This window comes from Xenopus tropicalis, chromosome 5 (assembly GCF_000004195.4).
Source record: "Xenopus tropicalis strain Nigerian chromosome 5, UCB_Xtro_10.0, whole genome shotgun sequence".
NCBI lineage: Eukaryota > Metazoa > Chordata > Amphibia > Anura > Pipidae > Xenopus > Xenopus tropicalis.
In genome coordinates, this window is record NC_030681.2 from 101,128,642 (window position 1) to 101,145,512 (window position 16,871).

At 39.1% G+C, this 16,871-nt stretch overlaps 1 non-coding gene across 12 annotated transcripts in view; it reads right to left on the reverse strand.

Annotated features, from left to right (window-relative positions):
• Positions 1-16,535, reverse strand: part of pde6d — a 28,118-nt gene extending 11,583 nt beyond the window's left edge. For 4 of the 12 annotated variants that reach the window (XR_001924644.2, XR_004222686.1, XR_004222685.1 and 1 more), the window contains exons 1-10: positions 15,448-16,197; positions 10,977-11,069; positions 10,545-10,630; positions 10,147-10,193; positions 8,659-8,740; positions 7,972-8,012; positions 7,209-7,285; positions 6,826-6,867; positions 5,206-5,289; positions 4,842-4,879 (exon numbers count right to left, since the gene is read on the reverse strand). This is a non-coding gene — a transcript (phosphodiesterase 6D). The other 8 variants (XR_004222687.1, XR_001924641.2, XR_004222682.1 and 5 more) reach the window with 6 other exon arrangements.
• Between the last annotated feature and the right edge of the window lie 336 nt (positions 16,536-16,871).

Sequence of the window (16,871 nt, forward strand, 5' to 3'; positions counted from 1 at the left end):
TATTGGTGTCTGAGCTTTCAGTAGGAGCCAGCGCTACACATTAGAACTGCTTTCAGGTAACCTATTGTTTCTCCTACTCCCATGTAACTGGAAGAGTCCCAAGCCACACTTGGATTTCTTACTATTTAGTGCTATTCTGATATCTACTGGGAGCTGCTATCTTGCTACCTTCCCATTGTTGTGCTGCTGGGGGGGGGGGGGGGAGATATCACACCAACTTGCAGCTCAGCAACTTTTACACATGCCTTCATACTATCCCAGTTAGATTACTAAGTACGTGGCCTTCTAGGCTTCCTCCTTTCAGTCATAAATACCACCGCTAGAATCCTCCTACTTCCTCCTGTTCTGCTTCTGTTAAAATATTGATCATAGTGCGATGTTAGACAAAGCATAGCATACACTTCTGCAATACTTCTGCTAACAATACTTCACTTGTGTCCCTGTATATTCCTGACCATTTGCTTGGTCTCTTTTTACAGCCACCATCTTGAACTGCCCACATCCTCTAACACCCATCTTAAATCTTGCTGCTCCTTGCCTATGAAATGCCATCCCTGATTTCTTCCATATGGAACACTATCTTAGTATTTTCAAAACTAAAGAGGTAGCAACATAAATAAATTATGTTTTTTAGGCATGAATGCCACCACAAATACCTGTATTAGCACCCCTGTCTGTGTGGAGAATTTAATATTATGTATATACTATTACGAATATGAGTCTTCAGAAAAGGGTAGAAATATGAGAAAATAATTTGGCAGTGGGCTGATGTGTGCCATATATAAATGCATGGATTACTATGCTGAATGGTTATGGGCTTCTGTGCTAGGGGTCCTGGGTACTTTGCAATGCCTCATTGTGCTCCACTGATAATTTTTAATAAATCATCATAATGAACAGAACAAGGGCATTTTCAGCAATAATTTTGTAGCCATGCCTAAAATATGGCAAAGCACATGCTTTTCCATCCTGCCCAACTCCTAATACTATGGTTTGATTTTCTGGAATTCAAGGATCATTTGAAACCTAGACCTAGGGGTCTTTCTGTGATACTTACTTTGGTTATCCAGTGCATATTAAGAATCAAACTGTTTACATTCATGTTTATGATGATATACCCTAGTACTAAAGGAAAGGAAATGCAGCACAGGTTACCTGCTATCTTAAACAAACAGTGAGAGTTTCTAGGGCTCTTTACTCAGGTATGGTAAAGCTTTATGCAGAATAAATATATTGTTCTAGGTGGCACTAATGTGGCTAATCTATTGGCTGTAAAATGCCAAAATGGCTTTCCTTCACCTTTAAAATATGCTAATTTCTGCTGCAGTGCTTTGGAAATTCTGTGGCGTACTGCTGTGAGGTTTTGAGCCATTCTACTATGTATGTATGTATGTATGTATGTATGTATGTATGTATGTATGTATGTATGTATGTATGTATGTACTAGTCAAGAATCTCCATAGAAGAATACAACACAAATGCATAAACTGTATATATAGGTATGGGACCTGTTGTTCAGAATGCTTGGGAACTGGTTTCTTTCTGTAACTAGAATCTCCATATCTTAAGTCTACTCAAAAATAATTTCAAAATGAATTAGGATTAATTATATCGGAGACTATAATGGTAAAATAACGGACTTTCTGTGAAGATCTGTGGCCACTTCCGTTCAGTGAGGGATTGCCCACAAGTAGCTACAAGCTGCAATTCTGGCTGAAAAACAAACACCATGCATTCCAACAAGGACTAAGGGCAATAAAAGGTTGTGGCTACTTGTCTGCAGCTCTTACTGTCAGCAGATCCATTGCACTTTTTTGCAGTAAATTTACAGAGACAATTAGCAGATGGCCAGTTATTGTCCATGTGGTTTTACTGCTGTAAAAGCTGTTAGATACAATATGACACATTCGCATACAGACAGAGTATCAGGAAATGCCTTTGCCTATTCAAACAGTCCAGAAGTATTCTCATTGACTAAAGATTACACATAAGAACACCTGTGTTTTGCTGTGAAAATGATTCAGTTCAGAAGTGGACCTGGGGGTAAAAGGACAATGCACAATCCTGCAGTATGAAGATACAGTGAAGGGGGACTCAGCTAGCACCTATCGGGAAAATTGTTTCTTAACTATTTTATGCCAAAATTACTGCTGACTACCCAGCTATGTTTGGTCTCACACACACTATGAGTGATGTTACATGCATGCACATTATACGCAAGCTGGCACACTTAGGGGCCAAATTAGAGCTCACCACATTAAACTATTAGGGGCATATAAAAACCACATAGGCATAAAGAGTGAGGGAATTTTTTAGTGAGCTTTAATTTCACACTTTGATAAATCTGCCCCTAAGCCTCAACTGTATGTTAATATCCCAATATGACCACCTGCACCAGGAGTTCCCTCCCAGTATAGGTGTTATAGCATTCATTTACAGGTGTTATAGCATTCATTAACATCTGCACAAAAGAATATGGTTTCCCCCAAACGGAGTGTGGGCCCCATTAGCCCATACCTCTGGTGGGGCAAAGAATTTTCCCCTGATAGGTGAACTTTAATTAATACTATGCATTTAGACACTGAAACAGCTTTAATAAAGACCAATTCATCCTGTTTTGTTATAAAAAAACCTTTTTAAAAAGTAACCCCTTTTTTGATACATGTGTCAAAACATGACCCCCCCTTTGCCAATTTAGTTTAGGATCCTATCCAATGCATTATCAATTAAGCTTGGAATAGTAAAAGAAACATAGCACTCATGTAGCGCAGTTGTAGATGTGGGACTTTAACATATGTAAAAAACTGCTTTCCACCTATAAGTGGCAGATAAATCTAAGGTCACTCACCTAAGATTTAAAATATGCAAGTCACTTATACCCTTGTACATTTCTTGGAGTCCTTGTAGATAATAAATGTTGTTGTATCAAGCAATGCCAGGCAGCAGCTGCAAGGGCAAACAAGGTTTTGAGCTGTATTAAAAGGGCCACAGATTTGCTGGAGGAGAGGGTTATTCTTTCACTTTACAGAGCGCTGGTAAGGCCCCATCTAGAATATGCTGTTCAGTTTTGGTCTCCAGTGCTTGAACATGATATTGAGTTAGAGAGGGTCAAAAGAACTAAGCTGGTAAAGGGTATGAAAAGTGTCAATTATAAAGAAAGACTGGCCAAGTTGGGATTGTTTTCGCTGCATACATAATAACTATGTATAAATATATAGGGGGGTGGGTCATATAAAATTCTATTTATTTACCAGAAGGTCCTTTCAGCAGGCACAAGGGCACCCATTATGATTAGAGGAAATAAGGTTCCATCTACATATTCGGAAAGGGTTTTTTAAGGGGGGGGGTTTGGGAAGTTGTGGAATTTTCTCCCTGAATCACTCTAATTGGCTGATACATTAGATAGCTTCAAGAAGGGCTCGGATGGCTTTTTAGTAAGTGAGGAGATACAGCGTTACTGAAAATAGCACTCAGAACAAAGCTGATTCAGGTAATGGTCAAACTGCCATTTTGGAACCAGGAAGGAAATTTCACTAGGAAAATAGTTCTTTTTTAAGCATGTAGTTATTTAAACTTAAAAAGGGAGAAAGACAGATGTGTCTTTTTTTTAACACAAGTTACTATTTTACTAGAGATTTAAATGCAGCTATTCAATCGCTGTGACTAAATACAAAAGTTAAGAGTCAATGTCACGAAAAATACATAGCACAACTGCATCTATGGCAGCAATTTTCTTGTTCTTTGGCTATTTACAGCATTCACCTTCGCTTTTTAACTTTATCTTCCTGAGGTTATACAGTCTCTGAATAATCACAGCTGGATTTAGTGATGCCAGGGTGAATGAGCCCTGACTCTTGCCAGCGACATGTAATTAGACTAACTTGTGATTGAAGCGACCTGGGGCCCAATGTTAAAAAAAAAAAAAAAAAAAAAAAAATCTCTTTTCCCTTACCAAATTTCAGAGAAAACAAACAGTAAGGCCTTCATGTCAAGACCTATATATGCCAAAAAGCACACTGTAAAGAGATCTACAAGCTGCAATATGGCAGTAATTCTGCCACCTTGTGGTGGCCAAAAAAATGGCACGAAGAGGTAAAAACAACCAAAGAGAAGTTATGGTAGGGAACTATTGTCAAATTATTAACATCTCTGTTTCCTAATGCACCGTATTTATTACGTGGCACTTCTGGTTCAGAACTTTTTTTAGGTTCATGTATAGTAAAACTGCATCCAGTAAATGCAATAGGATTAATCAGGGTATTTACATATTTCGGGGCAGTACCTGATGGGGCTGTAGATTTTAAAAGAAATGTGAACGTCATTGGCACAGGTTGTAACAGTTCGACACACCAGCAGTCACAGGGAGGGAGGTCTGGCCAAAGTATAGTCCAGTTTTTCAGCAAACTCAGATTAATGCTTTTCTAAATCCAAAAAGAGATTTGACAAAAATGAAGACTACACTGGGGCGCTATCTATAACTTCTTTTAGACCACTGACAAAAAACTTTAATTATTAACCATTGTAGTGCTCAGAAAGACATTTTTGATGAGATCAATTACCACTGCAAGCAGAAATGAAGCTGTCATTCCTTCCTTCATTTCTTCTTTTCTTGCTGAACTAACAATAGCTCAAACTGAGCAAATACAGCAATAATGACTAAAAAAGTCTGCAAAATTGGGCAGCCAATTTGTCGAATATCAATCAGGTTTCCTTAATGCAGTAACAAAATGCTCAAGATAAGACTAATAAGGGGGCGTTACAAACTAACCAAGTAACCCTGAAACATATGGAAGAAATAGAGTAACTTGTGTATACATTTGTGATATAGTGAACGTTCTTACCATGGGTGACTATGATAAGATGTAGAGCTGAAGTGGATCTAAAAGATAACAGAAAAGAATAATAGCTTAAAAGAGAAAAATAAGGATTAGGCATGTAAGAAACAGAAACAGGACTTTAGGCAAGAACACATTCTAACACAAACCAACACCTTCAACATCATATTAGCAATGTTCCTCTCTCTGCGAACCTGAGAAATCACAGTGAAGGAATTTCAGGCTGTCTGGGGAGGTTCTCCCTCTTGCACACATGATTGGACTCCTCCAATATGGTAAAAAAGAGAAGTCAGGAAATGACAGAGTGCAGAAAACTAGTCATAAACACACTCCAATGGAGGCAAGGTGTCTGCATTTCAAAATTACTAACCTGTATTTGTGCTTTATAACCATAACGGTCCAGAGTCAGTAGAGGCTCAGTATCCTCTCTTGATTGTTGGGAAAGGCTAGATAGCTAGAGAAATCAGGAAAGAAAGCCAAAATAGCAAAATAATAAAAATGAGACAATTAATGAAAATCAATTCTCTCTCTAAAAAAAAAAGGAAAGTTAATACACAATGTTACTATTGCACCATCTGTGAAGAAAGCCTCTGCAGGATAAATTATTTGTTAATTAAAAACTCGTTTTGCATTAATATTACTGGGCTTTGACCGTCACAAATGCTAAAATAACAAAAATGAAAGTTGCCGGCATAGGTGGCCTGTGCGACCTGTATGCCAGGGCTTACAGCAGGGATCCCTAACCTTTTTTACCTGTGTGCCACATTCAAATGTCAGAAGAGTTGGAGAGCAACACAAGCATGAAAAATGTTCCTAGGGTTACAAATAGGGGCTCTGATTGGCGATTTGCCAGCCTACATGAGAATCTGTTTGGCAGTACACCTGGTTTTATGCAACCAAAACTTGCCCAAAAGCCAGGAATTAAAAAATAAGCACCTGCTTTGAGGCCACTGGGAGCAACTGGCATACAGTCTAGAGTTGGTCTTCCAGATGTCCACTCATAACTTTCTACTATTCATGCTGCTTCTTCCACCATCCAGTTCCCTCACCTCTCTCCTCTGCTCCTGAAGCCTACCTGATTACCTGCTGGGCAGCTTATGAAAAAAAAAATCAAACTCTTTCAAGCCTTAGATCTCTTTCATTCTCTAAATATTCTTACCATACAGTGTATCCCTTAGTACTTGTGTTCCACTCACAATGATGGCTCCTCTATTCCATTCACCCACATAGTCCACTCAAGTAAATCTACCTTAGCTACTTTGCTTCTGAAGCGCTATCCCTCTGTATCATATAACTCCAATTAGAATTTCTTTCTAAAAGTACAGCCCTGTATGTGCACTACTTTCTGTTCTCACTTGGATCTATATATTTTATTTTTAGGTTGCAGCTTTTATTTAACATGCATTTCAGAACAGATTTATTTGTTGGTGAGGGTTTAGCAACTTCATGTGCAAAAACAGGGCAATAGCAAGGATTGTGCCCTTATGCTGCACATCAAGAATAAATGAAAGGTAAACCTTCATTTTTTAACTTTAAGCTTTTTAATATTACAATCAAGAACACAAAAATGTATAGGGAGCCTAGATAGTCAAAGTAAGACAATCCAGGTTGTCTGTGAAGTCTCTTTCTGTCATACACTGAAGGGCCTCTCCAGTTTGGCAAAAACGGAGGCGTCACTGAGCCAGGTATGCAATGGTTAAAAACATTAACATACCAAACCTCTGCACAAGTGTAAATAAATACATAATTATGGCAGAAATTTTAGAAGCACAGCTGCCTGTTGAATAATAGAGCCAAACAAAACAAAGGCAAATCATAAGGCTATGGCCCAGAGGGCATTTTTTTCTTGTCTGCATGTCTTGGGTGACAGAGAAGTGTCTGAAACTCTAACGACTCTTGCAATTGGTTACAAACAAATCAGTCAACCAACCCTGATGCTTATGGGGACAATGGGGTAAATCATATCTACATTGATGACGTGAACACTTACCATGGGAGGCTACCACAGTGCTTTCTGGATGAAACTGCAGACCTAGAAAGAGAATAGAAAATAAAATGAATAATGGCCAAGCATTAAAACAGCTGAAGAAAGAAAAACGTGGAATAGGCATGCAAGAAATGAAAAAAGGACTTTAGGCAAAGAACATGTTCTAACACAAGCCAACATCTGCCACATCATATTAGCAATGTTCCTCTCTCTGCGAACCTGAGAAGTCACAGTGAAGGCATTTCAGGCTGTCTGGGGAGGTTCTCCCTCTTGCACACAAAATCGGACTCCTCCAATATGGTAAAAAAAGGGAAGTCAATAAATCACAGTGTGCATAGAACTAGGCATAAACACACTACATGTCAAATCTGTAGCAGTCTTCTCACCAGCATCTGTGCTTTAGAATTCTAACAGTCCAGAGTTAGAACAGGCTTTATAGCACCACTAGGTTCTTGAAGATAAGCTAGAGAAACCACAGAAGGGACAAAATAGTAAGAATGTCAAATAGTAATATTTAAAAAAAGGAAACATATTGTAATAGTGTGGCTTCTGGATAGAAATCCTTTGGAGGAGACAACCACTACTGTTGCTACTATAATATACTGCATAGCAAAATAAATGGAAGGTAAAACCACACTTATACAAATGTTGATATCACAAACAACAACAAAATAATGTATATGTTCATTCTTGTCCCTCTCTCTGCGAACCTGAACAGTCACAGTAAGGCAAGTCCAGGCTGTCTGTGGAGCAGTCTTTTTCTGGCATACACTAAAAGGACCTCTCCAGTACGGCAAAAACGGAGGTGTCACTGAGCCAAGTATGCAAAGGAAACACAAGCTCTGCAGTTAACATACACACAGATGTATAAAATGCAAATGAAAGCATTATGGAAGCACAACTGTCTGTGGAATAATGGGTACAACATGAATACTGAAGAATACAAGAGAAACCATAGAACTCATATGCTCAAATAGCATTTGCTTGCATGTTCCAAATGGCAGGAAGGTGCCTGAAACTGCCCTTGCCGTCTTTCATTCTTGCAGTGTCACATATTTGCCACTGGTTACAAATGATTAAACTAATGCTGAAACAGATGATGACAATAGGGCAAACTGTGTCTATATTTGTGACTAAGTGAATTCTTACCATGAGTGGCTTTTACAGCTCTTGCTATATGAATGCAAGATCTAGAAAAAGAACACAGAACAAAACAAAAGATGTGTAAAAACTCAAAAAATATGGAAAAGGCATTTAAGGAATGGAAACAAGACTTTGGTCAAATGAAACACCAAAAAATGAAAGTACTTTAAAAATTATAAAAATATAATGTACTGCTGCCCTGCTGTGTACCCATGGGGGCAGCCATTAAAAGGAGAAAAGGCACAGGTCACATAGCAGATAATACACCATTATATTCTACAGAGCTTATGTGTTATCTGCTTTGGAACTTGTGCTTTTTTCCTGCTTGAATGGCTGCCCCTATGGCTACACAGCAACCTTATTTATATAATGTTTCTGTAGCAAACACACAACTTTTACCAGTGCAAGGGAATAGTACATTATAATGTAATTACTTTTACACACTTTTGTTTTTTGGTGTTACTGCTCCTTTCAGAACATGTCCTTACACAAATCAACAGCAATGTCCCTCTCTCTGCGAACCTGAGAAGTCACAGTAAAGGTATTTCAGGCTGTCTGGGGAGGCTCTCTCTCACACACAAGATTGGACTCCTCCAATATGGTAGAAACGGGAAGTCAAAGAAATGTGTGCAGAAAACTAGGCATAAATGCACCACAAAGACTACAAAGCATCTGCGTTTTAAAATTACTTACCAGTATCTGTGCTTTATAACCATTACAGTCAGAAAAGGTTTAACAGCATCATCACTAGGTTCTTGAGGGCAGGCTACAGAAACTACAGAAGGAACAAAACAGTAAGAATAAGTCAAATAGTAAAATTCTCTATTTTTTAAAAAAAAAAAGAAATATATGATGTTAATATTGTGATTTCTGTAAAGAAAGCCTTTGAAAGACGCAACCACTATTGTTTCTGTATTTCATGAAAACAGTGAATCATTAACACCGTACAAATATTTTATGCATATATATATATATATATATATATATATATATATATATATATATATATATATATATATATATATATATATATATATATATATATATAAGTGGGCAGAGTCAGGGAATTTAAAATAACAAAACTTACAAGGTGTAGGCTTAGACAGTCAGTGCAACCTGTATGTATAGGCTTCCAATATACAACTGGTCTTTCAAACCTCAACTCATGAATGTCTATGCTTCATACACCCTGTTTCAAAACTTCTCTCCTCATCTCCTGAAGGCTCTTTTGTTTCATGAGTCACCAGAGAGGTAACTAGAGAGGAAGCCATTGTTTTCTCTAATTCTCTACATCGAGTCTCACCATATAGTGCACCTCTCAGCACATGTGTTGTCACTGACAAAAACCTTTGTTTTCTATTACATTTGCCTTCTTAGCTTACCCAAGCATAAAGGCCTTCCACATAAACTCTGGTTCCTCTGGAGCGCTCTGCCCTCTTATATAAATCACACAACTCTCAAGATCAACATTTTCAGAGACATATAACATTTTACTAAAATTACAGCTCTGTATTGCACTTCTTTCTGTTCCCTATCTGCATATTTTATTTTTTCCCAAATAGATCTATTTGTATATTGGGTTTTAGCAACTTGAGTAAAAATGGGTCAATATCAAGAATTGTTACATTTTAGTTATGCCCTTATACTGCATAGCAAAATGAATGGAAGGTAAAACCACACTAATACAAATGTTAATGTCACAAACAACAACAACAACAACGACATGTATGGAATACATCAGATGGTTCATTCGTGTCCCTCTCTTTGCGAACCTGAACAGTCACAGAAAGGCAAGTCCAGGCTGTCTGTGGAGCTGTCTTTTTCTGGCATACATTGAAGGACCTCTGCAGTACAGCAAAAACTGAGGTGTCACTGAACCAAGTATGCAAAGGTATGAACCGTAAGCTCTGCAGTTAACATACACTAGATGTGTAAATGAAAAGTGAAAATGAAGGCATTGCTAGGGTGGGCACTATGGAAGCACAACTGCTATAGCTCAAATGGCATTTTTTTGCCTGCATGTTTCAAATAACAGGAAAGCACATGAAACTGCCCTTGCCCCTTCCATTCTTGCAGTGTCATGTATTTGCCATTGGTTACAAAGTAACCAAATAATCCTAAAATAGATGGGGACATTGGGGCGAATTGTGTCTATATCTGTGGCATAAAGTGAATTCTTACCATGGGTGGCTACCAGAGTGCTTGCTTTATGGAACTGAACACAAGATCTAGAAAAAGAACAAAGAGTAAAACAAAAGATGGGCAAAATCTCAAATACTTTGTAGTTAAAAAGAGAAAAATAGCAAATATGCACGTAAAGAACAGAAGCAGGACTTCAGACAAATTAACAACATGTCCTAACACAAACCAAAATCAGCCACGTCATATTAGCAATGTTCCTCTCTCTGCGAACCTGAAAAGTCACAGTGAAGGCATTTCAGGCTGTCTGGGGAGGTTCTCTCTCTCTTGCACACAAACTCGGACTCCACCAGTATGGTAAAAAGGGGAAGTCAAGATATGACAGTGTGCATAAAACTAGGAATAAACACACTACATCTGAAAACTGTATGTCTTCTTACCAGCATCTGTGATTCATAAAACATAACAGTCTGGAGAATAGTCTGGAGAATAAACTTGATAGCATCAATAACTTGAAAGGCGCAGGCTAGAGAAATCAGAAAAGCACAGTAGAAGGAATGAGTCAAATAGTAAAAACCTCTAGTTTAAGTAAAACAGAAATTGTCTTGACTTCTGTGGCAAAAGCCTCTAGAGAAAAGTAAACCATCAACACAAACTAATGAAACGTTCTAATGAGAATTTCAGCAATTTCCATTATTTTTTTCAAGTTTTCAAGATATTAGCTGTTCCTTCACTGCTGAGACAACAAAACAAAGTTAGATAAATATCTTGTTAGAATATGCTTTGCTCAGAAAATTAAGTTAATGAGCAAAGAACAGCCATTTGATATTGCTGTGTATAGAACTGATGAAAGAAATATCACAAGACATTACCTTTTTCATCAACTTCGTTTTCGACTGTGTCCACTTAACAAAAATGAGCAGCAGGTGGCAATGACACTTCAAGGGTTTGAAGGAGGTGAAGCTCTGCAAGTAACATACACAAGATGCATAGAGGAAAAGTGTAAATGGAAGCATTGCTAGGCAGGCTTTATGGAAACATGGCTATATTTTGAATGATACCCCTGAAACTGCCTTCTCCGCCTCCCATTCTTCTGCTGTCATGTATTTGCCAGATACAGAAGATACACATAATAGAAATGAGTTTTAACAGTTGAAAAAAGAAAAATAGTGTATTTGACACCCCTCTTCCCCCAGGTTGAAGTATATTGCAATATATGGACAAACAATCCCTGTTTTGCTTAAAGGGGAGGGCAGTTCTTGGTAGCTTAATGCACAGAATGTCTTAATGTCCTATATTATTTACAATATATATAATGGGTGAGTGCAGAGGATCTTTTGTTGTTGTCTATATGTATTTTTTTGTCTCAACCTCATTGCACCCCTGCCTAATGGTTTAAAATGTAGTGTTGAGCACAACTTTCCCCTTTTTTTGCTATACTAAATTAATAGCTGCCACCCCTGACCCTCTCAATTTCTTAAACTTTTTTTGTAAAATTCAGCATGGATACCTTCTATGAAGACGTGGAGCAGACACCTAGGGGTGGCAGTGGATTTTGCTAAAGCATCTGATACAGTACCAAACAGGTTACAAATTACATTAAAGAAGAAGGAAAGGCTAAGTCACTTGGGGGTGCCAAAATGTTAGGCACCCCCAAGTGACTTAGATCGCTTACCTTTTACCCCGGGCTGGTGCCCCTGTACGAAGAGAACAGCACCAGCCCGGGGTAGCAGCGAGCGCTTCCTACTTCCTATTCGCTTGCGCGCGCAGTAGAGTGAAAAGCCAAACTTAAACAAGAAAGTCGGCTTTTTACTCTACTGCGCATGTGCCGGCCCACGGATTTCGCCGGCAGACGAAAAAGGAAGAAGGAAGCGCTCACTACAAGTACCCTGGGCTGGTGCTTTTTTCTCCTAACAGGGGCACCAAGAAAGAAGGAAAGGCAAAGTCACTTGGGGGTGCCAAAATGTTAGGCACCCCCAAGTGACTTGAATCACCTACCTTTTACCCTGGGCTGGTGCCCCTGTTGGGAGAGAACAGCACCAGCCCAGGGTAGCTAGAACGCTTCCTCCTTCCTGTTCGCGCGCATGTGCAGTAGAGTGAAAAGCTGAACTTTAACAGAGAATTCGGCTTTTCACTCTACGTCGCATGCGCCTGTTGTTTAGTCATTGTAAAACGAAGGCGGAAGGAGGAAGCGCTGCAGCTACCCCGGGCTGGTGCTGTTCTCTCCCAACAGGGGCACCAGCCCAGGGTACAAGGTAAGCGATTAAAGTCACTTTGGGGTGCCTAACATTTTGGCACCACCAAGTGACTTTGCCTTTCCTTGTCCTTTAAGGAACACAATATTTGTACGTGGATAGAGAACTGGCTTAAGGATAGATTACAAAAAGATTTGTGCTAAATGGAACTTTTTTTTTTTTTTTTTTAAATTGTACCAGTGTTGTTAGTGCAGTACCACAAGGCTCTTTGCTTTTTAATTTATTACTGCTAGCTTGTGCAAAAGTTTCATGAAATGTGTTTCAAGGATGACATTTGGGAAATGATTCTATGCATTTCAGTTGGGTTTTGGGTGCAAATTACCAACAGTGCGTGGCAGACCTGTTACTGCGAGTGACAGGATAAGGGGGCTTAAATCATGGTGCAGAGATATTTGACTAAATTAAACTGGTTACCAATTTAATTGGAAAATGAGATTCAATGTTGAAAAAAAAATGCAAAGTTACACACTTGTATAAAAGTAACAAATGCGATTTATACTGTGAACGACTGTGTGCTGGGGGCCTTCTTAAAGGGGTGGTTCACCTTCAGAACAAAATGCGTACAAGTTGCTTCAAGCGCATGATCCAACGTCCAACAGATCTGGCAGGCTGAGCCCACAATGCAAATCATGTAATCCGCACTGAAGAGGAGGAAAAAGGACAATGGAGCAGCGTTGCTGATCCCAGATATTTTAATGCAGTTGAGTTGCATTTTGCAGGTTATTTTATTCTGAAACCGTTGATTTTAAATTAGTGAAATGCTTCATATGTGCCCAAAATCAACTGTAAAATTTTTGGTTTGAAAGTGAACTAGCCCTTTAAGAAGGATCTAGGAGTTTTTCTGGGTAATAGTCTTTGCAACCCTAGCCTAGGTTAGGCATCACTCCGTGGCAACTAAAGCAACAAAGACGGAGGAAAAATTTTGCCTCTTTATAGATCTCTGGTAAGGCCTCACAATAAGTATGCAGTACAGTTTTGGGCTCCAGTCCTTAAGAAGGATAATAATGAGCTGGAGAAAGTGCAATGACATGCAACTAGTGAAACTAGTAAAAGGCATAGAACAATCACTTATGAGAAAAGACTATTAAAGTTGGGGTTGTATTTGGTCTCCTTTCAAAAAAGGGACATGATCCCTTAGAGCAGGGGTCCCCAACCTTTTTGGCACCAAGGACCAGTTACTACCAGGAAAATGATGAGTGAGATGATGGGAACATGAATGCGCGGCCTTGCATGTACGGCGTGTTCAATCGCGCCTCTATGTGCGGCGCGTTCGGTTATGAATCCAGTTGCATGGCGCGCTCATTCACGTCCTGAATTGGGCGGCGCTTGCTGCTCGTGGTAACGTCAGCGGCCCAGTCCCATGCAGTCCGCGGCCCGGCTGTTGGGGACCCCTGCCTTAAGGTGGCCATACACGGACCGATTTTTTACTTACAAACGACCGATTCCCGAACGATCCGATGCTATCGTTAAGTTATCGTATAGTTGGTGGTGTACGAACGATCGTCGGCCCACTAAACGAGCAGACATTATCGTCCCCAAAATCGATCGGCCAGGTTTAAAAATTTTGGTCGTTTAACGATAAAATCTGCCAGTTGGTGTGAGTGTCAGACATTTGTCTTTCAACGATTGTTCTCTGCGCATGTCACGATTGCCAGCAACGACATCGATCGTACGTAGATGTACGATCGTAGGTATTTTACGATAATGGCAACGACATCGATCGTACGTAGATGTACGATCGTAGGTATTTTACGATAATGGCAACGACATCGATCGTACGTAGATGTACGATCGTAGGTATTTTACGATAATGATGCGATAAAATCTTTCCCGAATTATCGTTGCCCGTGGATGGCATATCGTATGGGAACTCGATCGCCATACGATCGTTTGTCGATATAATCGTCCATCGCACAACGAGCGAAATCGCCTCGTGTATGGCCACCTTTAGAGTACGCCTGATTTGTTATCCATTGTGAGCTGCACAGTACAACCCTTCCCTGGGGCAAACCTGCTACCTGAATGAGATCTGATTAGTCCTCATGAACTTGTAATTATGGAAATTGTAAATGACCCCTATGTACTTTAAAATACCAAAAAAAGAAAGGTGGTTAACAAAGGTGGTCAGTGTGGCCTGGCTTACAGTCTTACTGATCTTCCACATCTCTATTACTTAGGCTTGCATACACACCATCCATTTTCAGCTCTCCTCTGTTCCTAAAAAAACTTTCAATTTACCTGTTAAGCAGCTCATGTAACAAAAATGTCACCTTTAAAACCGCAGATTTGATTACCTATATATCTTGCATATCACAGCACAGATGTGTTTTTTTTCTGTTTTATTTGTCTAGAGCTTACTCCAACATAAATGCCTTCCACTTAAACTCTATTCCTCTGGGGCGCTTTGCCCTGTTACATCTCCCAAGATCAAACATTTTCGCACTCCTATAGAATCTCTTTGAAAGTAAAGTTCTATATCTGCATTGCTTTCTGTTCATTTGGCTCTGTATATTTTATTACTGCGCTGTCAGATGAGCCATGAATTCCCAAACAGATCTATTTATTTAGGAAGGTGATTGATGAATAAAAATGGGGCAATAGCAAGAGGTTTTAAGAAGTCATTATGCCCCTATACTGTAAAGCAAAATAAATGGAAGATTGTCACAAAAACCAGCAGCAAAAAAAACAAGCAGAATAGATTCCTTACATATATCCCTGTCTCTGCAAACCTGTTATTTAATTGTTAAAATGTTATATTAAATTATAATTGAGGGTAAAAACGGAGTTCACAGTTCTTGCTTCCTACAACCACTAATTTATTAAAAAGGCAAAACAAAAACATAATTAATACATTATTGGATAACGCATATGAAACAACTTCTTATCATAGTTTTAAAGCATACTAACTATTCCTAAACTATCCCTTTGTGTTACCAGAGTTCAATATACTACCAGTGAAGTAGTGTGTCCTTTACTGTCCAGATTCCAAGAGAGAGAGCTAGCCTTAGCAAGTCTTTATAAAGCATATTCCTCCCTCAATATCCACTCTACGTAATATCCGTTTTCCTGTCCAGGAACAAAGACTCACCTCAGCCTCATGGAGAACATATTTGCAATGAAGATAGATTCATAAGGCAGTATATAAGGGTATCATGTTCAACAGACATGCTTTCCTTTGTCTCAGCTTCTCAGTTGCAAATGACCCTCCCCCTTCTCACTGCCATGTGGTCACTCTGCTGCTGACAAGTACCTTTTGTTAACCATTCCTGTACCAGGCAGGAAATTATGCAGTTAACTCCTCTTGGACCAAAGCGGTTTTATCCATCTCAGAATTGCACTATTAACAGAACCTGAAAAATTACAGTTAGGAAAGTCCAGGCTGTCTGTGGAGACTCTCTGTAGCACACATGGAAAGACTTCTCAAGTATAGTAAAAACTGAGGTGGCACTGAACCAGGTATGCAAAAGGTAACAAAACAAGCTCTAGAATTTACACGTTCTACACATGAATGCATTACCATAGTAGGCATAATGAAACTGCCCCTTCTACCTCCCATTCATAGGCTGTCAGGAATTTAACATTTGGTAGAAACCAACCAACCCTGAAAAACAGGGTATTGGGTAAATTGTGTCTATAGATATGACTTAGAGACGGATTCTGCAAAGTACGAGTTCGAATCCTGAAATAGGTAAAATTCGGATTAGATACGATAATTTCTGATGATCGCAAAGGTCACGAAAATGCTTACGAAAAAAACGTATTAGTCACGATAATATCGTATTGTCGATCCGAAAGTCAGAAAACTTGGAAATCATACATTGATAAATGGGCTCCATAGTGTAAATTCTTACCATTAGTGGCTATCACAATGCCTGCTGTATGGGCCAGATCTAGAAAGAGAACACAATGAATAATGGACAAGAGTTCAAAAAGAGAAAAATACAGAATAGGCATGTAAGGAATGGAAACAGGACTTCAGGAAAACTAAGAACATGTTCTAACACTAATAAACAGACTCCACATCATATTAACAATGTCCCTCTCTCTGCGAACCTGAGAAGTCACAGTGAAGGCATTTCAGGCTGTCTGGGGAGGTTCTCTCTCTCGCACACAAGACTGGACACTTCCAATATGGTAAAAAAGGAGGTCTGGAAATTCAAGTGTGCAGCCTCACCATACAGTGTATCCCTGAATTTGTGTTCCACTTACAAAAACCTGTCTTCCCTATTCCATTTGCCTACAGGGCTCGCACAAACATAAATGTATTTTATTCACACAACTTTTGCTAATAGTACAGCTTTATATGTGCACTCTGTTTTCCATTTGGTTCAGTACATTTTATTTTCAGGCATTACATTTTCCTTCAGGTGTACCAGGAGGAGATTAAGTTGTTAATAAAGGTTTAGCAAATATGCGAGTAAAAATTGGAAAACTTCCTGGTTTCCCCCAAGTAATTATGCTTGTATACTAAATAGCAATATAAATGGAAGGAAAATCTAATTATACAAATTC